The sequence below is a fragment of the Thunnus maccoyii genome, chromosome 1 (genome assembly GCF_910596095.1).
Source record: "Thunnus maccoyii chromosome 1, fThuMac1.1, whole genome shotgun sequence".
Lineage (NCBI taxonomy): Eukaryota > Metazoa > Chordata > Actinopteri > Scombriformes > Scombridae > Thunnus > Thunnus maccoyii.
In genome coordinates this window covers 7,703,458-7,726,901 of record NC_056533.1, presented here as the reverse complement: position 1 = coordinate 7,726,901, position 23,444 = coordinate 7,703,458, and the positions used below count along the sequence as shown (strand labels likewise).

The 23,444-nt window shown below is 39.9% G+C and overlaps 2 long non-coding RNA genes across 2 annotated transcripts in view; one reads left to right on the top strand and one right to left on the bottom strand.

Annotated features, from left to right (window-relative positions):
• LOC121900977 overlaps window positions 1-777 on the bottom strand; it is a 38,980-nt gene extending 38,203 nt beyond the window's left edge. The window contains exon 1 of the long non-coding RNA XR_006097153.1: window positions 61-777. This is a non-coding gene — a long non-coding RNA (uncharacterized LOC121900977). The remainder of the gene's footprint in view (window positions 1-60) is intronic.
• A 15,051-nt stretch (window positions 778-15,828) lies between these two features.
• On the top strand, window positions 15,829-21,216 carry LOC121899473. The gene is made up of 5 exons (XR_006096713.1): window positions 15,829-16,040; window positions 16,691-17,659; window positions 19,509-19,602; window positions 20,143-20,229; window positions 20,315-21,216. It is a non-coding gene; the product is annotated as an uncharacterized LOC121899473 (long non-coding RNA).
• Window positions 21,217-23,444: the final 2,228 nt, after the last annotated feature.

The window sequence follows — 23,444 nt, the reverse complement described above, 5'->3', positions numbered from 1 at the left end:
GGAGAGGCCCAAAGCTATTTGGCCGCTTCACTCAAAGAGCAACAAAATAAAATGTGGTACCTTGGTCATGAAGTCTGACTCCAATCAGCAGTTTATACCAGCCTCGGTCTCCGGGAAGGAACAGGATGCAGTTTACACCAGCCTCGGTCTCCGGGAAGGAACAGGGTGCAGTTTATACCAGCCTCGGTCTCCGGGAAGGAACAGGATACACGCTGAAGTCTCAAGATAGCGGGTCCGGCCCATGTAGTGAAAAGTATCTCTGAGCGATGACTTAATAGCTCATCGCACTGTCCGATAAATCCTCAGGGTTTCCACGTCGAAAACGATTAACTAAAGCCTTTAGCATAAGCTGGGTTAGCTACACAGTGGCTATAAATCCATTCACTGTGCTAATGAATGCTAATAAATCACTCGTGTGTTAGTTATAGTGGCTATGAGTCCATTCACTTTGCTAATGAATGCTAACAAACACACGTTCGGCTAATGAGCTAATAACAAACAAACTTGAACAACTGTACAACAAACTTCGAGTAGAAGTGTCTTCAGTTGCTCGTAGAAAATATGTAGCATGAGTATCCTGACATAAACTGTCGGGTAGATAATCTCAGACACAAGCTACACATTTGTTTGTAAACACTGCGCACACATCGCTACTCAGTTCGTCACGTTTACACAATTTCACCCACACTCTACTTCCTCTCGCTGCCCGTCTCCTCATCAAGCGGCAACCTCTGGGGCTGTAAAATGAAGCCAATGCCGAAGTGCCAAAAATGGCAGTTCCTTGAATGGCCACTTGAGGCTGGTTCCAAAAGCGAGTCAATCCCATAGACTATAAAAATAGGTCAATCCCCATAGACGCCCATGTTAAAATGCCCAACTTTACAGCAGAAATAAACGTGTCTACAGCTTGGTACAAAAAACGGTTTTGATCTCTATAGCTAATTTCTCAGTTCATGACAACTGTCCAGGGGTTAATGTTTTTATAACTCACCCGTTTAAGTTTTATTAAGCCGTAACGTTATGAATAATGAAGGACATGGCTGCTTTGAGTGACAGGTCCGCCAGCCGCTAGGTGGTTTGTTTCAGCCAATCGGCCCGCCTCTTTTCCCATTTTTGATTGACTGGGAGTTAGGCAGCGTCACGCACTGCCAAGATGGCGACGGCCGGAGTGGCGCGCTTTGAGCTTCAAAACCGCTCTTCAGAAACCAACGGGTGACGTCACGGTAACTACATCCATATTTTTATACAGTCTATGCTCTTTACATACACGTGAGTGATCCCACCCGCTTCAACTAATGAATGACCAGTATTAAACTTACTCTGTAATACTACTTCCTTTTACGACCATGAATTCTTCAAAATAAAACAAAATATTTATAACTATACATCTGTATATTTTTAAAACTTATTTATTACACTGAACTTTTTGATCTTTTAGGAATTAGCTGTTCTTAACCATATTTATGATGTATCTTTCAACCTTAATTAACTTTATCTTAACATAAACTTTATTAAAATATGTGGTATTTTTAACCTGGCTACATATTTGTTGGATGTTTAAATTGTAAACTATTTGCTAAGTTCACCCTAACAATTGATAATCTGTCAATGTTTGCATCTTGAAAACACATTGACATATTATACCAGGCGGCCAAAAACTCTATTATTGCAGATTTATTAATTACTCTCTGGTTTGGTACTATAGTTTTGCGTGTTCAAATAATGTCTGTCAGCTTCTCAGTGAGCTTACTGTACAGTAGTTCTTTTTTTGGGCATTATTAAGAAACATGAATAGATATGGCATTTGATAGGGATTTCTGTTCCTCAAGGTGGAAAAATGCTCTAAAACACATATTTAGATAGGGATGATTGGATTATAAATGATGATTAAGAAAGTATAATTAATTTAAGATAACATCACATTCACCTATTTAGACTTTATGTACCAAATCACCTGCTTCGGATGTTATCAGTCCATTAAATGGACATTATTAGTTGTCATTGGGACCCATAGATTTAAAGTAGTATGGCCCTACTCTTCCTCCTAATTGGCTCAGTAGGCTGTTATAATCTATTGGTAAGCTGGAGGTCACCTTTGAGTTACAGACACCATATAGTAGTAGTATTTATGACCCGGAGAAGTGATGTAGTTCATATGACGTCAATATAAGCTCACCTTCTTAAAGTGCAGACACACTGGATCCGTTGATGGATGTCAAGGCGATGGATCCTATTCATTTTCTATGGAGAGCGGGAGATCTGGCCGCACAGTGCATGATGGTTTTCTTAGGAGATTTCACTAAGGATACTTAGGAAAATGGGTAAGTTAAAGCTCCCACTTCCTACACAAAGACTGTAGTTGTTTTTTTACACAGTTCTATGTAGTTTTTACCTGTTGGAGGACTGTGTAGCCGTGCATAGAGAAAAAAAAAATAGACCAGCCGTGTAAAAATAGAGATGAGCAGCATGATGCCCACACGGGTGAGCGCGACATCAATGGTCACTGTAGCAGATTCAGTTAATTAGAATGGACTTGCTCTGATGCAGCAGATGTGTTGCGCCGCATCCATGCCTTTAGGAGGAGGAGGCGTGTTTGGGTGGATGGCTATATAGTTAGTTAGATGTCAAAAAAGTTGCAAAAGCAGCAATAGACAACTGTTTGAGACCACTGCTTGCTTCCCATTTCAATTTCAACATTTTTACCATAATGCCGGGACTTTGTACCGCATTTTACTGCATTCATTACCAACGGTTGCCACGTTTAACCTCGTTTCAAGTGATCATTTTAACCCAAACCATGATCTGTTTCCTAACCTTATGCAAATGATTTCTGTGCCTAAACCTAACCAGATCTTTAACCACAGTGTTGTCACACTATAAAACATAATTATTTTGTAATAGCATAGTGCGTAGTGTAATGTAACGTAGCGGCATATTACAGTCCTATTCCACTGGGTTGATGCAGCTACCAGTAGGTGCAGTCTGCCCTATCTGAAGCATTATCATGGTAGTTAAAACAATTGATAACAACTGCCATTTAATGGGCTGATAACATCCGAAACAGGTGTACCAAATAGGGCTGTATGGTAGTTCAGTGGTTGCCTCACAGCTCTTTTTATGTGAGTTGCAGTCCAGTTCCTTTCCATTGTCCAAAGACATGCCAGTTAGGTGAATTGGAAACTCTAAATTGCCTTTAGGTGTGAACTGGAGTGTAAATGTGTTTTTCTGTCGGTATGTGTGTTAGTCCTGTAATAGACTGGAGATCTGTCCAGGCCTGCCTCTTGCTCACTGCATGCTGGGACAGATTGAAGCCCCTTGTGACCCTGAAACCCTGGGATGGATGAACTAATTACTAGCCAACTTACGGTATCTGATCATATTTGGTGATTGGCTGGTAGATGCATCATAAATTGGCTGATTGTTTGTAAAGTTAGCGAATTTGAAAATCCAAAGACTGCTGCTGCTGCTCAAACTGAATTGAATTGGAGTAGAGTAGGGGCTCAGAAAGATAACAGATGGTTGCTTGTGTCACAGTAATCGATTCTGGAACACACCTGCCTTATCTGCTTACTATTACCTCTAACTTTCCTGAATGGACCCACCACCTTCTCTAGATTAAGTGGTTGCTAGGACATCTGTGTTGCAACTGCAAAGCCTCTGTAGCTCAAACTAAAGTTCTGTCTGTTGTCCTATAAGTGCACAGGTCCCTATATAATTGCCTGCTAGCCTAATTACTTGCAGTGGGTAAAGGCTATGACCTCATGGTCATCATTAAGGCACAGAAAAAGGTGCACAGATTGGTCTAGTACATGCAAGGGCAGCATTACAAACAGAAGACTCACAAAGGTCAAGGGAGAACGAGCTGTGAGGCAAAAACATGTATAATGAATGAATAATACCAAAAAGCCTTTAAATTAGGTAATTTTCAAAACAAGCTGCGCATGGATGGAGCCATGAGTTTAATATCGATACATCTTTTGTTGTGTTTTTAGCTGTAGGTGCAGCTTTCTGCATGCTATTTATACACACACACACACACACACACACCTCTGCTGTTTTCTAGTTATCCATCTCTCATTTTGTGTTTTTGACAATGCTATCAAAGATATAATTCAAAGCCCCTTTGTGGCAAAAGTACACCTGCTCCCTGAGAAAGAGCAGCACAACAGCATCCTCCAAGAGCTCCTCTGCCACAGAGAAAGCTCCTGAGAGGGCCAACACTGATAAATCTCACACATTTCCTCTGTGATGTGAGAGAGACCTAAAGAGGAAGGCACTTCATCACCGGGAAAGGCTCTCTCCGATCTGCTTTAATACGGAAGAGGAAATGGCACTAATAATGTTTTCGGGCATGTTTGGTTTTGGGGAAATGGTTTCATATATCAGTTTCATGGGAGATGGGGGAAGGGGCTGTTGATGTGGATGCCTGGTTACAGCAGGAAGTGCTACATTGAAGAATTCCACTTTTTTTAAAAATAGGGTCTTTGAATTATGCTTGTTGGCCTATTTTATTACACACTGTAATATGGAATTTCACTTGTCTGCTTTGTTTGACCTTTTATGTCTTTTATTTTTGACAATATCATAAAACATTTCAGTGCAATGGGATTTTGAAAGGATTGCCAATATTTGCACTGACATGTCTGCTCCGAAATAGCTATTTTCAAACATCATGTGCCGCACACTGATTTGGAGAATGCTCATGTTAACTTTATTGCACTGTTTATTTTTGTGTCAAACGGCACTCTGGTAAGCTGCTCCTGTACTCATAAGAATTCATCGAATGTATGCGGTGTGATCTTGCTCATTATGTGACTTTGCTGTGGTGCAGAAACTCCGGGAGGAGAAGTCTTTGTCAGGAGTTTTGTTTCTCATTACCCAGAGGGCTTCAGCGCTCCATATTTCTTCTGCAGCAAGTCCCCAGGTTATACCAGTGTTATCTCTTTATTGCCTTCCCCTCCCTCCCAACTAAAAGACACCGTTGGCATTGATTAAGGTGCGCTAAGAACCTGCTTATGTGTTTAAATTATCTGTGCCTAATGCTTGGGGCAAGCGTTTGCAGCAGTGCCCTGGGACCGCATTATTCCTGTGATGGAAATTCTTTGAGGATCACAGCTTTGCATCCTATTTGGTTGCATAGCCGTGAGAGATGCCACAGGGCTTGAAGGCCATTATAAATACATTGATTAATTCTTAAGCTCTGATAGATGGGGTAAAGTTAAGGGAGATGAAGAGCTACAAAAGAACTCATGAAAACATCACTCACATTGTTCAGACCTACGAGCTTTACGCTCTAATTACAGTACAGTCGCTGTCGCATTTGAAAGAACCCTAAACAATAACAGTACACAAGAATTCCATTATTTCATAATGATGAGTCTGTGTCGGGGAAGAGAAGGACAACTTCCCCCGTGGCATTTTACATTTCCATGTCTCCGAATGTATTGCAGTGGGACAGATTTGTCTGTGTCTTTCTGAGTCCCTCTTGTGAGAGTGTTTGCTGTATAGATTTGAGTAAAGCTCTTGGTTTTGGTTTCTTTTGTTTCTCTGTGCACTCTGAACTTTTTGGTCTATTGATTGTGTAGAAAGTGATACTGAACAGAATAGTGAGTGACCTTAGAGGCTGCAGAAATTCTGATGCTTTCTGAATGTAATACTGTATTCCTGACGGGCTTAAGATGTCACGCTCACTTAGTGTTTGGATACAGTTAAAATGTGGTGTAGCTTCCTTCTCTGTGTCTGAGGACACCATGAACTGAAGACTAGAGTGATGGGCTCAGAAGTCAGGGTATTTGCCCTTTAAAACAGGTAAAATACTATCAGAAATTAAAAAAAAAAATCAAATCAAATCAAATTTATCTATAAAGCACATTTAAAAACAACCAGAGTTGACCAAAGTGCTGTCCAATAAAATAACAAAAGTAAATTAAAACCATATAACAAGGTAACAGCAAAAAAGGAGTAGAGATGTCATAACAATACTATCCCATATGCATACACAAATAAACTCAAAGGCACAAGAAAACATGTGAGCCTTAAGGTTAGCCGTAAAAGTGTCTACAGTGGGGGAATACTTAATTGCAAAAGGTAAACTTTGCCAAAGTTTTGGGGCGGCTACGGCAAGCGCGTGATCTCCCTTACCCCAGCCAACAGCTGGTCTGAGAATCTGAGAGATCTGGGGTTGGAAAGGGGGCAGAGGAGCTCAGAGATGTACTGGGGCGCCAGGTCATGTAAAGCTTTAAAAACAAATAAAAGAACCTTAAACTCAGTCTTATATTTGACTGCTAGCCAATGCACGGATGCCAGTACAGGTGTGATGCTCTCTCTGTCCCTGGTACCAGTTAGTAGTCAAATTTAAATACACACCCTAAATTTAGATGTATTCACTTGCAAATACGTCTTTCACATAAAATTAAATTAACATTCTTAAGAAAAAGTATAATTTGTTATTGGTGGTTTTGAGTGGTTCAACATAAGTTTTAATCAGAGGACCCACGCAGCCCACCTGGTCACCGCGGGGTCTACCTGACCTTGAATCCAGTATTGTCTTCAAACACACACTCCTCACTATGGGAAATTAGCATCCCTATTGCCGCTAGCCTGGCTACAAATTGAGTAAATCATGGACTTTAATACTTTCAAACACCCACATATGCAGTAATATGAAACCTAATAAACCCAAATTAGCAAGAAAAATGTGTGACAGAGAACCACAGTGTTTTACTACAGCTACTCAAACTTTCTTCAACTTGTCAGCCACGTGTCTTACCTCTCCTCTTGCTCTCATGTGTCTCCCCCACAAGGCTGGATTACCAATTGGGTAAAAAGTAAAAATTAACCCAGGACCCTCTGGACTCCACACTTACCATGTGTCTGTTGGTTGTGCTAATTTAATTTAAAACTTGTTTGGGAGTCGGCACCACTAAAGCACAATATCAACTGACATAATAAGAGCCTTAAGGTAGATCCTGCTTTATGATCTGATCTTGAGGCCCTATCTTAGAAGAATGTTCCTCTGATAAAACCCAGTTTCAGTACCTCCATTATTTCAGCATATGAAACGATGCAAAGGGAATGCGGGGTCCAGGGAGTTAAAGAGACCTTAAAGGGGCTCCATGGTAGGTTGATTTGGATCCAGTTTCCTGCCCTGCTCTCTGTCTCTTATCACCTACTATCAATCAGAATAGGTACACTGTTACATACTGTTATTTTATGGTATGGAGCTAAGTCATTCAACATAACCACACTGAGGATAAAAAGTAATGTTCCAACAAATCCTCCTCCAAATTAAACAACAGAATGCGTTGGTTAGGGGGTTAAAGGATGATCATAGTTACAATTTTTAAAAAGACTGTTCTGACTCACGGTTGGAAAGAGGAAACAAACAGTATTCTCCTGCGGCAAAGTCCACTGTTGGATTAACCAACCCACCACCTCCTCTGAATGAGGAAAATTGTCAACTTATATAGATGTCATCTGAACTGCACCACTGCTCCAGGTCATAATTACTACGGCCGCTAAATGGCATCTGTCACTCAAACATAACTATATGGTGTTTTTGTGTGACTGATATCATGACATGTTGTGTAGTTTTTCTTGAAAGGACAGTCTCTAAAGTTCATATGGCAACTTTAATTGTCATCTTCATAATATTACAACATAGCCGAGGTGCAGTGTTAACTCCATGTGATTGTTAGAGATTTGACTCAGACCTTGGAATATTTGTGAACGCAATTCCATTATAACTGTGTCATTCATTCTTGTGCAACCGTACTTCTCTCAGTAAAAAAATAAACTGTGCCAATCACATGCCTCCCCTGCTTAGAGGGCCAAACAAGAAATCAGAGCCTGGTAGTTGTATGGGGCACCACATTAAACACAGCAAAACTGATTAATACAAAGAGCATAATATCCAGAGCTGCTGTTTATTAATTAATTTACGTTTTGCATGACATTTAACTAATCTATTCCTTGATAACAAAAAAAAAAGCCTGAGTTGCAGTTATTAAAAATTCTTGCCAGGAGTGAAATAATAGAGGAAATTCATTTACAGGCCCACAGAGCATTGGTCAGGTTTTTGCGGTAATTGTCTAGTTGAATTGCACCTCTCTGTACCACCTGAGCCCTGACTCTGACACTGTGCTGCTGGGAAAAAAAACCCTCAAAATTACTGGACATATGTGGCAAGGATCTGCTCCGTTTCCTTGCCACAGTAATGATTTTATGAAACACCTGTAATGGTCTCATCTCTATCTATTGTGAACAAGAATACCACTGTACCTCAGTGTAACCATAAAGTCTATTTTTTCATCATCAGTGCTTCTTAAACTAGAAAATAAAGGATAACATTTACTTGTCATCTCAGACACTAAATAAAATTATTAAAAGCACTCTAATAAAGAAACCCCAGAGACATGAACTAAATCAATTAGCTGGCCTTGACTTATTTTCACACATCACATCTTAAGACAAGTGAGGTGCGATAATTCACTCTGGGGACTTATCCAGACACACATGCCAACAAGGAGCCTGACATGTACAAAAGCTAAACAGTCAAAGTCAAAAGCACTTTTGAACAGTACAACTGTGCATTCCTAGTGCTTCTTCCATAAGCCAAACATTCAGATCTCATAGGGATGCTGAAGAGATGATTCTACCCACAAGGCGCACTTGATCCCTCCCATCAAACAAGTGTTTGTTCATTGAAGTGAGAGAAAGTCAAATAGCTTCACATTTTTAGCTCTGAGGACTACATAAAGGTGAGCTGTAAAGGCAGTTTTCTCTGATGTTGAACATCGGGGGATTATTGTCTGTATTTGCTCCAACTGATGTGGATCTTAAATTCATTTATTTAGAATGATGCCCAGTTAGGAAATACTTCCAAATAGTACTTACTGCATATGTCATTTTGGTGCTTTATGGGTGCAAAAAGTAAAGACAGCTACTCTTTCATCTGCAACTGACATTTGGCTAAATCCAACCCCCCTCAAACCTGATGCTACGCCTATCAAGCATTATGTTCTTGCATGGCATATGTGGAATCACAGTGGTGGTATAATCAGGGCTGCCAAGTTTGGACTTCAGTTTGGAGTGAGATTTGTTCCCTGGAGGTGGTAGTACTTATTTTTTCTTATTTTTGCTCTTAATAAAATGAGCATTATTTGTGGTCAGTTGACCCACTCGACCTCTCTCTGCCCTTATGAACCAACACCTTTTTCATAAGACTTTTTGTTTTTGCTAATGTGTGTTTATTGTGTAGCATTTTCGATATACACTGCAGATTATTAAACATATTTTACTTCAATTTTCCAAAAAATTGTAATTTAAAACAAATTTCCTGCATTTCCACACTACCTAACCTCTTGGATTAAGTCGAGAAATAGCCATCTGCACTACTCTAGAGTCTAGTCTAGTCAGATTGAAGGTGCTATGAAAACCTAAAATGCGTCAAGAACAGTATATAATTGGGTGGATCAGGACAGGGAATGATTATCAGAAGAACTGCTATTTCATATTTTAAATTATATTTATAAAAACATTATGTCGCCTAAAATAGTAGTAGGTTACCTAAAAACCTGTTTGCCTGTTGGGAAGCCCAAGAAAGTATCAGAGCGACAGAGACACAGAGCGTCCCCGTAACCATAGTTACTCACTCTCATGTCACTCTCTCACCTTTTGAGTTAAAGAGCCCTTCAGATGACATGTAAATACAGAAATAGCATGCAGTACAGAGCTTGTCAGTATTGATTGTATTATCAGGAAAAATGTAAGATCAGACTTGATTCTTTGTTTGGCTGATTAGTTTACATACTTGGAGTAAAACAGAGCAATTTGTGCTTTATCATTTTAATTACATGATGTTTCAAGGACAAACCAATTTTTAATGCTATCCCAGATAACAAGTTTGGCTGGTTGCTGGAGTATAAACTCCCCCAAATCCAAAAAAGAGCAGGACAAAAGCATTAACCTACACTCTGATATAGAGTAGCATCCTGGAGCAGGTCTATAACCTGACAAAATAGGAATGATTTAGTAAATGCTAAGGAAGGTTACTAAGCTAGTGAGCCAGGCACGCTTTTCTCTTGTGTTTTTGATTTTGGAAAGGCTATAAATGAGACAACAGCCTTCAAACTCTTAAGATGCCAAATGTTGCTCTTATTGCCTCATGTGCACTGCTTCAACATGTGGAGAAATTCAATTAATCATTTAAATCTGCTAACAACAAAATGAGAAGGTACAGATATACGCTGAACAGGTGCTCATTAACATTATTGTCATGCCTAAAGGTACAATTTCTAAGAGGCTGCCGTTTGAAATGTTATATTTTATTAGCTGCATAGATGTTTTGTACTGATTGCATGTGCATAATGAAGTATATAATAAGTCATGCATGCTAGTATTATCAAACGTCTCATGTGGTATAAAGCACAGTATCATAGGTTGAAATTGATTGTCTCATGAAATAGCTTGTCAATGTATCATGTTCTGTTACACACTGTACTGTAACACAGACATGGTTTCTGCCAAGGGCATACATTGCGTGCATGAGCCTGCGGGTGAAGAAAATGTTGGCAAGTCCTTGAGACCCAATCTTAATAAGCTATAAAATAAATGAATAAATATACCCCCCTTGCCTTTTGTCCCAGCCCTGCAGTTACTATTAACGTGATTTTCAACCTTTCCCTCTTGGTGATGCCTCAGAAAAATGTGAGTGCAATGTTAAGAGCGATGCGACAGCTACTGCAAAACCAAAGACAAGAAGGGTGGAGTGAGAGACAGAGACACAAAGAGTGGGAGAGAAAGAGAGAAAGAGAGAGAGAGAGAGAGAGAGAGAGAGAGAGAGAGAGAGAGGGATTGTGGGACAGAGACTTCTTCCAGAACATAATTGGTATGCATAGCGGTTGCTGAGGCAGTCAGCAGGCCTCAGCTACAAATTTTCCCACATTTGTCCACATTTATGGTCAAATAGGCTGCATTTGCATTCAGATTAAACAATGAAGATGGTAGAGGGACAATTGTTTAGGGTTGAGTGTTTTTTGCATAAATAAATAACGATCTATATATTACAAGAGGAAGGACAGAAGCCACCCCACCCCCACCCCCCTCCAAATTAAATAGCAAGAGGGACAGAATACTTTATCTGACAACTCCAGAGAGTATTAGAATACAACTAAGGATAGATTACTGACCGGTCAAAGCGGACATCTAACACCACACCATTCATTGTGGTTTTTGATTTAATTAATTGCAATGTTTTTGTTTGGGAACATGTACCAGTGCAGCAAAATTTCAACTTGAATGATTCTGTATTATTTCCTCACCTCTAGGCCCAGTCTTAGTTGCTATGGGGCTTAAATATTAACTAAAACAAACAAACAAACAAAAAATTATTACAAATGACAAAGTTTTCTAAATAGATTCAATTAAATTACCAAAAACTAATTGACATACAGCAGACCTGGGACCAGGTAGAATTCCAGCATAAGATTACTGGTTGGTTCTGGGGCTTTAGGCAAAAATAGAATTAAGCTTCTATGTGTAGTCTGATGTGTGTACTGTACTTGATGACCACTTGGAGGTGTCTGGGTGCATACACAGTGCACAGATTGGCAAGAACGGAGGGTCAACAGGGGCCCACAGCTCATTTTTGCCTCAGGGCCACCTCAAGGGTTAATCTGGCCATGAATACAGCTACCTCTCTGCCACTGAACACAGCACATTACCATATTAATCAGTGGTGCTATTACAGTGAAGTAGCCCCTCCTCTCTGCATGCCCAGTGAGACCTAACGCTTAACATTACCTCAGCACCGTAACCATTGTTGGGCTTTTGAGATATGGTGTTATTTTCTGTCAACACTTCTTCCTCAGCCCCTCCTTTAATGTGAATCAGCCAGTGAAGTGGAACGTGCTATTTTGGTCTTGCTCATGGAATTTGTTTGCACAGCAAATCAATGGCCACACATCCAAACAAACATGATCGCTAAGCAAATATTTGAGCATGCAGGAAGACTGTATGTAGGTCTGCAGCTCTGAGCATACAATCCCTAAAACCCAGGAATAATTAGCTTACTGTGCTGTTTGCCTTTTGATTTATTGCGAGCCCAAAAGTGCCACCTGTCACATCAGTTGAGGGATGAAATGCTTTGAAGCTGCAAATCCTCGCCTGTGATTTAAATAAGAGATATCAAGTCAGTTACTGGTACCCTGCTCTGTTAAATTCGACCCGACCTACTGGTGTGTCTATTTTAACAAAGTCATGTTGTGACACACACCAACCTTCTCGAAGATTTAAGTTAAAATATATGAAATATGTCAGGCTGAATTACGGAGAAATGTACATAAAGTGATAGGTTTGAACGTTTGGTAGGAACAAGCACATACAGGATGTGATATTGTCATAAAGTGAGGAAAAAAAATATATATATATATATATATTTTTTTTTATTTCTTCTTTTGAGTTCAAGAAACTTAAGGGGTAATTTAAGAGGAAAATCAAAAGCATAAGAGGTGAAAGATTCAAAGCGTGTTCATTCTTTAGTTGGTTCAGTCTGGGTCCATTTGCTGATTGTCACTATTCGCCATTCATGACCCTTCATGTGATTGGTACTAAGTGCCGTGGGTTTGTGATAGCGGGCAGCATGTGGTGAATGTGCTCAAAAATATTCAGTCTTCTAGATTGGCTTCTACTGAGTGGACTTGAGGTGGTAAAAGCCTGGGATTGATTACAATTGTTAATCAAGAATCAGTTCGATACACTCAAAAAAAGAGCACTTATAATAGGAGAGGCAATGCTGCATCAGCTCCTGGCCTTCATTCACAAAATAGGGAATAGCTGATCACTCCAAATAAGTTTCTGTTAACTATTTATGTGTTCAGAGATGACAACAAATACAAAATTTACCACTTCTAGTCCTATGATAAATGGGAAGTGAAATATTGCAACTAGGAGCTTTAGTAGCTCACTAATATATAACATATTATTCACGTACTATTATTTACTCAGTGTAATACATTTTAATTCATTTATTTAATGATGTGCTTCAGCCAGACTAAATTATTGCATAATACATAATTATTATGCATAGTAGTACAACTATTTTGCAAATGGGTTTCAGTGAAGAAATCCTTTATCACACACACATACACAATAGTGTAGCTTGCTATATATTAGTGCAACAGTGACTTTGATTGATTCATTCTTTAAGTTCAGCTCTGTAACAGAAGTAGCATATAAGGGAAGAGAATGTAATACTTTGAAATACTTTTAGCTAGCTTAATCCTCCATGCATACATTTAGCAGATAGTGATCTAGCCTATATGAAGCCTATTTAGCTAGAGCACTTTCAAGATATAGATTGACATTTTAGGCAATATATTCACTTTCTTGGCAAGAATTAGATGAGGAGGTTGATACCACTTTAATCTGTAATGTCTATAAATATGAAGCCAAGGTCAGCAGCTGGCTAACTTAGCTTAGCACAAAGACTTAAAACAGGGAAAAAAAGCTAGCCTGTATCTGCCCAAAGGAAACAAAAGTTCACTAATTAACTTGTTATATCTTGTTTGTTTAATCCGTACTGTAACTGTAAAAACTTAACCTTTTTTGTTGGGATGGCAGTGGCTCAAGAGGTAGAGCAGGTCGTCTGCTTACGAGATGGTTGGTGGTTCGATTCCCAGCTCCTCCAGTCCAGAAACATTGTAAAAGCTGCCATGAATGTGTGAATGTGGGTGCATGTGTTGTAAAGTGCTTTGAGCGGTCAGTAGACTAGAAAAGCACTAGAAAAAAATGCAGTCCATTTACCCCCCATGACCTTTTGTTAGGCTAGTTGTTTCCCCATTTATGCTAAGCTATGTGAACCACCTGTAGCCTTATTCATCAGACAGGACAGTTACAAGACTGGTATTGATCTTCTCATGTAGCTCTCAGTAAGAAAGAAAATTGTTGTATTTCCCAAAATACTGAACTATTTCTTTAAGGTATTCTGTCTAACTTCACTAGAGGCAATTTCATCATTTTCAACTTACATTCTTTAGCTGTTATCCTGTGTACTCACACAAGGGCAGACTCCTGTACAGTGGTTTAGGAAACAACTTGTTTCAATAAACAAAATTTGAGTGGCTGACCTTTATTTAATTAACACCTGACAGTAAGTGGCTCCTCCTCTGCCTTCATGAATGTTTAATCAAAATACTGACTCCCCTTCTGTCTCTCAACAACCTGCCTCCTTTCTCTCTCTGTTTCTCCCTCTGCACACACTCACTGTACACTAAATGCAAATCTCTGTAACACATATTCCAGCACAAGTACAGTAACAACCCTGTTCTTTCCTTTGTCAAGCAGGTTTGGACCACTGGAGCAACTGTAACAAGAGTACAATGCCAGCGGTAAAGCCTTACTGGTACATTTACTGATGTTACCAAGCCTCACCCACATCTATTAAGTGTAAAGTCATCTGACACATCTGGCTGCTGAAGCCATATGTGAGACATGCATAAACATGATGCCCACATTGGAGAAAAACAACATGCAACCAGGGAAACAACAGTAATCTACAAGCAGACTCGGATCAATGATTTTCCGGCACCCCTCTAATTTTGTATGGGCATCAATCTGAACTACAGAATACTGTTCAAGCATTTCTGGAAATCAGAGCATCTCTAAAAGTCTCACTGCTTGACCTAAATGTCAATAGAAGCCAAATAACCACCCCCAGTCAAAGGATAAGACAGATTCTGTCCATCAAAGTTAAAGCCTGGAAAACAAGGTAGAAAATCATATAAATTGCACTATACAAAGGAAATATCAAAAGATTTTTAAAAAATCCTTGAGATGTCACGCCAAAACAAAATATAAAGGTCCAGGCTAAAATTAAAAATACATGTATCATTTTGTTGTTACAAGACAATTATTAAGAATTTGCCCAGCTAAAAATTCCATTTGCTATTTAAATACAAACATCTTGTCAGTACATTATAAATATTCCTTTTGTAGCACTGCTCAAAACCACAGATTTGTAGGCAAGTCACCGTTCTCTCAAGGCTTACTAGCTAATCAATACACTTGTCATTTACACAGTAAAGGCAACTGCATTGAAGAGGAGAAAGTCCATCATTGGAAACTTTCCCCATCTGTGTCGTACCATTGAAACTGCTTACAATCGCCTGATATTACTCCATACACAGGATGAAATTATAACGCAGCAGCTTAGTTAGAGGTAAGACAATTTTTTGACAGAATTTTTTTTCACCCCTCTCCCAAATTTCACCTTCTAGTATGGAGTTTCGCCAGTAGGAAAGCTTCCTCAACCAATCAGTGCAGGTCGCTTAGCAACATGGGTTTGATCCCTCACCAGCTTCCCACACGAACACTGACAATGGTTTTTGTTGAAAGATGGAGTCAGCACGACAGGAAATAGAACCCATGTTTTTTGCAGTGGTGGACAAGAATTTAGTCCCTGCTCCATATGCTCCCCGACATTTTCATGGGGTTGGTGGCAAGGCTAACCTCACTGATACAAGCTGTATATGTGCAAATTCTCATATAGATTTATATAATTTAATATGCTGGTGATTCTTGCAGCATTGGTGCTCCAAGTCACCCTGCCCAATTTTATTTCCGTGGAAACATGTCCTTGAACAAACTGTTTTAATGCAGTACCTGACTTAACTGATTAACTGACCATCATGTAAACATGACACTCTACCTAAGAATGTGTGACGTGGAACTGGGATAGAGCTAACCTATCTCAGTATGACTGGATGATAATTCATGCTCTTCCTTCTTCTTTCTCTACCTCCCTCTTATTAGAGCAGCTTTCCTCACTCATGAGGTTCGACCCAGACTACCAGCAAACCAGTCTTTTCTGTTTACAGAGACATTTCTCTCTTAGGATGTAGCAGATTTTCATCTGGATGGGTTTAACATCATACGCTTTGACACAAACGCAAGGAAAACATGGAAGTCGATTGGGAGAGGACTCTGTATGGATATCAGCAATAAGTTGGCAACAAACTTCATGATGAGAGAGACTGAGTGGTGTAAGCACTGCGAATTGATGACTGTGTCCTTTAGACTGCACTACCTTGACAGTTCACTGTCACCCCAGATAACTGTCATTTTAGTGTTTGTACCCGGGCCTGATTTCACACTAGCTGCTGAGCACATGGCGGACAGTTATAACAGAGTTGTCAATTGGACTAGCGAACAACCTGTATTTCTACTGGGGGATTTTAACAGATGCAACATCACCACACATTTACCCAATCTGGAGCAGTAACAACTCCTACCAGAATGCAGAACATAGAATTATGGCAACATTCCTAATGCATTTATCTCAAAACCCTGCCCTCCTCTAGGTCAATCTGACCACAACATCATTTTTGTTAATAGCAAAGTACAGATCACAACTGAAAAGAGGTGTACCTATGACAAAAAAACATTCAAGTTTGGAATAGAGGCCACTGAAACACTAATAGGGTATTTTGAATTGACTGACTGGGATTTGTTTTTTAATGATTGTGGTGGTGATCTTAATTTACTAACCGATGTAATGACCTCTTCATACTGTGAGGACACTATCACTCCTGCCAAACAATTAGCTCTTCATCCAAATAATAAACAATGGGTCACCAAGGACATAAAAATCTGCCTGGTTCAAAAGAAAAAGGCTTTTTTTTTTTTTTTACAGGAGACAAGCCCAGGGTGAAGGAATTGGAGAAAGAGTTCAGAAGGAAGACCAAGTTGGCTGAGATCCACTACAATGACAAGATGGAGCAGAAACTAGTATCTGGAAATGCAAAGGAGGCATAGCAGGTGTTAAACATCATGATGGGTAAAGCCCTCAAACCTGCAGTGATTGAATACCCCGACTCCACCTACTTTGCAGAGCAGCTTAACAGCATCTTCAGCTTGTTTAACAGCTGCAACACACCAACCAATTGGACCCTCCCAAGCCCCGGCCCATGCCACCAAGCTCTCACCATAGATGAACAGTTGGTGACCTCTTTTGAGCAGAGTCAATCCACACAAAGTCTCTGGCCTTGACAGGCTCAGAGGCAGGGTGCTCAAAGACTGCTCCACTCAGCTAAGTGGGGTCTTCACCAAGCTGTTTCAGTGCCTTTCGGATTCAGGCTGTGTTCCATGCCAGTGGAAGGAATCCACCATAATCCCAATCCCTAAAAAATGACACATGTTAAGGACCTGAATGACTACAGTCCAGTTGCCCTGACATTGGTGCTGTGAAAATGTTTGGAGAGAGTAGTGTGTGACCACCTCTCCAGCATGGTGGCAGAGAGACTGTATCCACTCCAGTTTGCCTACAAGGCAAAACACAGTGTAGAGGACGCAAGTCTGACCCTTTTAGACGCTGTGGCCAGACACTTGGAGTCAGCACACCCCCATACTAGGGGTTCGTTCCAATACCCATAATGTTTAGTATGCAAGAAAAAGAATTATTATGTCCCAGTACATAGTATGTCAAATGCAGTATGCCAAAAATGGCTAATGTAAGCAGCATGCTTTTCTGGCTATTCTGACCCACAATCCTCTGCATAGTGGAAGACACATCAACTGAGCCACCAAGAGAGCACATACTGATGACAGCACATTGACAGTGTAATGACGGAAGCCACAATTACAGATGACAGTGCACTGAAGTGTAAGTACTACATATTTTTTGCAACTCGTTTGTATAATTTATACATTAATATACTATTGCTGCAAGAAGCTAAGTGGATAAATGAGTGCAAGTGTCACCCTATATTTTAAGGAAAATTACCTCAGCCTAGAAAGCTTAGAAAACGTTCCAGGTAGCCAGCTTAATTTTACCTCAGTATCTAACTGAAGTTACCTATACTTTTGTGGAGAACTTTGATGGCAATGTCACCTAACTGGACTAGCTAAGTAATGACAAATTTGTCAAAAAAACAAAACATAAGCTAGCTATATTGCTAGCTAGCCTGTATGACATACCAATTCACCTCACAACAAATTAGGGTTGTTGATGATGCATGCGCCTATAAAGGAATATTAGCTAATTAGTTAAGTACTAGTCAGTAATCTCCTGCCTTGTCTCACTGGAAAACATAATTCATTTTAGTAATGCTTTCGATTACAGCCCACAATGTACAGTTGAATTACTCTGGAGTTACCATGTAGTCTTTTTTTATTAATGGTGTGCCAGTACAGTACGTACTGATACATATATGTAGGTACAGTGGAGCAAGATATGAAGTTATGAGATAAGGGGGTAACAATTTGGGAACTTACAAATAACATACTATAGTTATTTTTTAACTACTGGGTAACTTTTCTATTAATACAGGTTACACTATAATCATAACACTGAACAAAAATCTGGATGTTTCAGGGAAGATGGAGTAATGACTTCTGCAGTACTTAATAAACCTGATGTGATTTTATTTCAAAATGACCTTAGTATCAACATATTCCCAACAAACAGGCAAACTACAAAGTGTAAATCAAATAAGTGGCAGATTTGGATAGGACAAACAATATGCTTTTTTTTAAAGTTGTGACCTATAACTTTTCACATCAGTGTCATCAAAGTTCATTTCGATTTGAATGGGTACACTTCATTCATATCAGATCACAATAGGGGACTGACTTTCTATAAAGAAATGGAAAAGGTTTTCCGCTTGCTCACCATTCTGGCATACGCTGGTGAAATGAAGGAACACACCCAATCTGTTCCCTGCTAACCTACTTTACAGCAAACATATGGTGGGTACCTGAATATATTTACTGGCAGAGAGCTGTCTGGTTTGTGGCTCATGTCAAATGTAATGTTAACCGAATAAATGAAAAGTGCTGTTGAAGTGTTAGCTTGATAACAGTTTGTTAGCCGCTGAACGTTCATATCCTAGCTAACGCAAAGAGCAAATCATTACCCTGCAGTTTTTAAAAGATAACATTAATGATTGCTCTAATAGAATTTACTATGCCATTATATTCAATGTAATACAGTATAATGCTTGTGGGTTTGTGTCTTTAAGAAGCTGATACATGTTCAGGTGATTTTATTCACATAGCAACCTACACTAAGCTAATCTGCTACTGCACTGGTTAAACTTTCAGCACTTCTTCACCGGAGCTTACATTAACTTGTGATGACTTTTCAAATAAAAGGGAAAATCGCCCATGCTTCTAAATTCATGCCTTATTTGTTGCAAGCATGTTCCACCAGATAATTGGAAATTAACCTCAACTTTTCCATTATCATTGTGCCACATGTTTGTAATGGTTTGTTGACAAATTAGAAACAAGTGGCTGATTTTAGTTAGCTGTATTTCTTGCATAGCCTTACGTGCACCATTAATATTGTATTTATTCAAATCTAGAATACCAGCGATGATGGCTTTGCAGCTGTGTGGCCAACATTTTGATTCTTATGACTTCTCACCAAGTGGGGAACATCATAGCTGTCAGAAATCCAGATATCTCAGACTATAAATTACTGTTGAGACTGACGCAGTTTTTCGTTATAGGTTCAACATATGGCCTAGGTGTACCATATTCTTTACCCTTGTCTCAACCTCAACCCTGTCATCTTCATGAGAAGTGGAAAGGAAGATGGAAAAAGTTAAGTTTGAAATAAGAAGTATGGTAAATAAAGGTTTGAAGTTAAAGATGTAAGATTTTGTTTTTAATATGATACAAGGTGTACAATGTACACTTAAGATTACAGCCCACATACCCTGCAGTTACCCTGTACCTAAATGTAATAGGGGGGAACTGTCAGTACTTCAGATTACAAGCATGCCCTATACTTACCCTGTAACTAAGTGTAACAAGGGGGGACCTATCAATGCTTTAGATTACAACTTGCATACCCTGTAGTTACCCTGTAATTATATTAACAAAAGCGGAACTACCACTACAGTAACACTTTAAATTACAACCCACTGTAATCTAAAGTGTTGCCTTTATTTTTAATGTTAGAGTTTGATGAATATACTGAAACCTTGATAAGGTGGAGGACTGAGAAGTAAGACCTCTTCACAGGAAAGAGGAATGCTCCTGTTAAATGTTTTGAATGAGTAACGCTTAAGTCTATCTGCCAAAATGTGATAAAAGGAACATTTATCATTGCTGGTCATGTTGGGTTCCCTGTCCCTTTAGGAAGTTTGTGGTGGATAATGGGCAGAAGGGCAAAGTGCAACCACCTGGGTAAAAAAGATGTGGGACAACCTGAAGCAGAAATACAAGGTCAGTTACAGGAGTGTTGTGTTTGCATTTGATTAGCTATTTACTATGCTTTAGTATCATTAACTTCTTGTTATCTAATTTGCAGGATCTGGAGTGTCCTAAAGAGGGGGGTCAGCACAGAGGGAGGGGAGGAAACAGAAGCCTCCTGGAAATGGTATGGGGTGATGGATGCGGCATTGGGCAGCAAGCCATCCATCACCCCACCAGTGCTTATCCCTTCGGCAAGCCAGGAAAATGTTGTAGTCTCAACTCCCTCTGTTGCTGATCCAGTCATTCGGGATGACTGTACACCATTAAAGGACCTGTGTGTAAGATTTAGTGGCATCTAGCAGTGAAGTTGCAGATTTCAACCAACTTTATACCCCCTCCCCTCACCCTTCCCTATCAAGCATATAGGAGAACTTAAAGTGGCCATGAAACTTGTGAAAAACGCGAAAGGCTCTCTGTAGAGCCAGTGTTTGGTTTGTCCATTCTGGGCTACTGTACCAAGAGGATCTGTTGTTGTATCTCCAAGGTAAGAAATGCAGTGCCAACCATTTTTCAACAATATTCAAATGTTGTGCTACGGTCTGTGACAGATGTATGAACAAGAGGGTCAAAGTTCAAGGCGCAATGTTATGAGAAAGTAGTATGTCCCAGTTGTATTCATACTGCATGCAATAGTATTTATTTTGTAGGGGCAGTGGCAGTACATACTAAAAGGAAAAGGAAAAGGATGCGATTTGGAGTAGACTTATCCCTACAACAATTACCAGCTAAAATGGCTCCTTCTTTCCACTAACAATGAATGCCAAGACAACAAGATAGCTCAAGATAGCTCAAGATAGATAATAAATTAATCAGGAGAAAATAAATTAATCAAATTACTCACTCTCATAAACCAAAGCTGTAAGTTCTCTGGACACATTGACCTCTGGTTCTCTGATTTAAAGAAACATTCACAGCAACTTCTCGCTGGATAAATGGAACATTTATTTATAGCTAAATGTTGTTAACAAATAAATAAATGAGGTAGTAACATGAATATATACACTCACTGACCACTTTATTAGGTGCACCTGTGCAATCTAATGCAATTTAATACAACAGCTCTGCCATAACTTCTACTTTTACAAAGTTTATTCATTGTCAGTTTTTGTTGACATTGTCAGAAAGGTGATAATTCTACTTTATGATTATTTTCACTAACAAAGACCACGCTATTTGAATGGTATAAAAAGTAATTTTATTTGGATTGTCAAGAGGGCTCAGGATTGGATGAGGATAGTGTATGGTGGGCTGATTGGGAGTTGAGGAGAGGGATGAAGGGGGGTCGATTGCCGGGGGATGAATGGGAGCCTAGGGTTGGTCGGGGTTGTGTGCGGTGGGATGATGGGGTTGAGGAGAGGGATGAAGGGAGTTGATGGCATGGGGATGACCGGGGACCAAATGGAATCACAATGAAGCTGGAGCATCTAGGAACCAAGGGGTCGAGACTCAGGGTGGCGGGCATGTCTCAATGAGCTTTCGGCTCCGTCATCCCCCTGTGGTTCTTAAAACAGGACAAGAAGAATTACTTATGTGGAAGTATTAACCCTAACAAGCAGGTCTTTGATGGTGGGAGGAAACCGGAGCAACCGGCGGAAACCCACGTGAACACGCAAACTCCACACAGAAAGGACCTGGGACAGCCAGTGTTCATTTAGAGGGGAGAGAGGAGAAAAATTGGGTTTGAGGGGGAGGGCTGTGAGAACTGAGACGAACAGAAGAGAAAGGGGTTAGACACGTCTATATAGGTATGCACAGGTGATTTAATTACTGAGGTGCAGGTAATTGAATTTAGTGAGAGAGAGGGGCGTGGTCTTGTTCCTGAACCTTAGTTATAATAATAACTTCATATCGAGGTCGTAGTGGGTGGTGGTGGTGTACTGGAGTGCATTATATTGAAAAGTGTTCCTAATATTTTGCCCCCATCATGTATGTTAATGGAGTGGACAAAATATTAGGAACACCATTCAATACAGTGCCCAACAGTACATCGCCACCACTCAGTATGACCTGGTTTTTATGTTCTCTTCAGTTTTCATTATGGACCAGTCTGTGTGCTGAAATGTGAAGAAAAGCCTGAAACACTGGAAACCACTCCGATCACTCAAACAGATGCAAAACAAAGGCAAATTGCACTCAGCTGCAAAACTTTTTGTTTTACAGCTGAGTGTTTGCACTCAGCATATCATTAGCACATAATCTTTTCTGAATAGGACCTTAAAACTGGAAAGATTGCGGGTGCAAATGCTGCACAATTCATGGTGCTATAAGCAGGCGCAATCCATTCTTTGTGGATTCAGCCCAAAAAAAGTATGGAAAATAAACAGGAGGAAAAACTCCAAGATGTGACGTGTGTCTCCAGAGACCGGAAAGAAGAAGAAGCGAGCAAGACAATGATCCCAGCTTTTTGTCTGTTTGGCAGGCAGGGGTGTGTTTTGGGGCGGAGGTTCAATACTTCGCACTAAAAATTGTGAAATGCCCCTGGTCCTTTGTCTGAAAGTCTGAAAGTAATTTAATGCAGTTAGTCTATGAATGGCGAACTCAGTCATTTTATATTGCACAGACATCAGAATTGAAACATCTTACATGAACATTTGCGGAGTAATATTAACTGGATTTCTGAATAGCTGGACAGATACTTAACATTAATTCAGACTTCAGACTAGAAAGGGAATATCAGGGTTAATTCAAACTCAGGAATGAGTCTGTAATTTATGACCGGCCTGGTATGTCTTGTCTAGGTGAGGGAGAGAGAGACAGAGGTGTGTGTGTGTGTGTGTGTGTGTGTGTGTGTGTGTGTGTGTGTGTGTATGTGTGTGTGTGTGTGTGTGTGGGTGGACCATGTATTCCTCACATTGTGAGAACATGAATCTGTTTACACAGTCATGTTGTGGGGACTCGCCTCCCTTATGAGGACAAAAAGCAAGTCCCCTTAACGTAAATCATTCATTTTAGGGGGAAGACTTGGGTTTAAGTTAAGGTAAGTTTAGGGTTATGTTAACACTAGGGTAGGGATAGGCAAGTAGTGGTTATGGTTAAGGTTAAGGAAGTCCCCAGGAAATTAATGTAAGTCAGTGTAATGTCCTCTGAAGTGATGAAACCGTGTGTGTGTGTGTGTGTGTGTGTGTGTGTGTGTGTAAGAAGAAGGAGCGGCAGGGAGAGAGAAACAATAGCAGGATTGTTTTAAT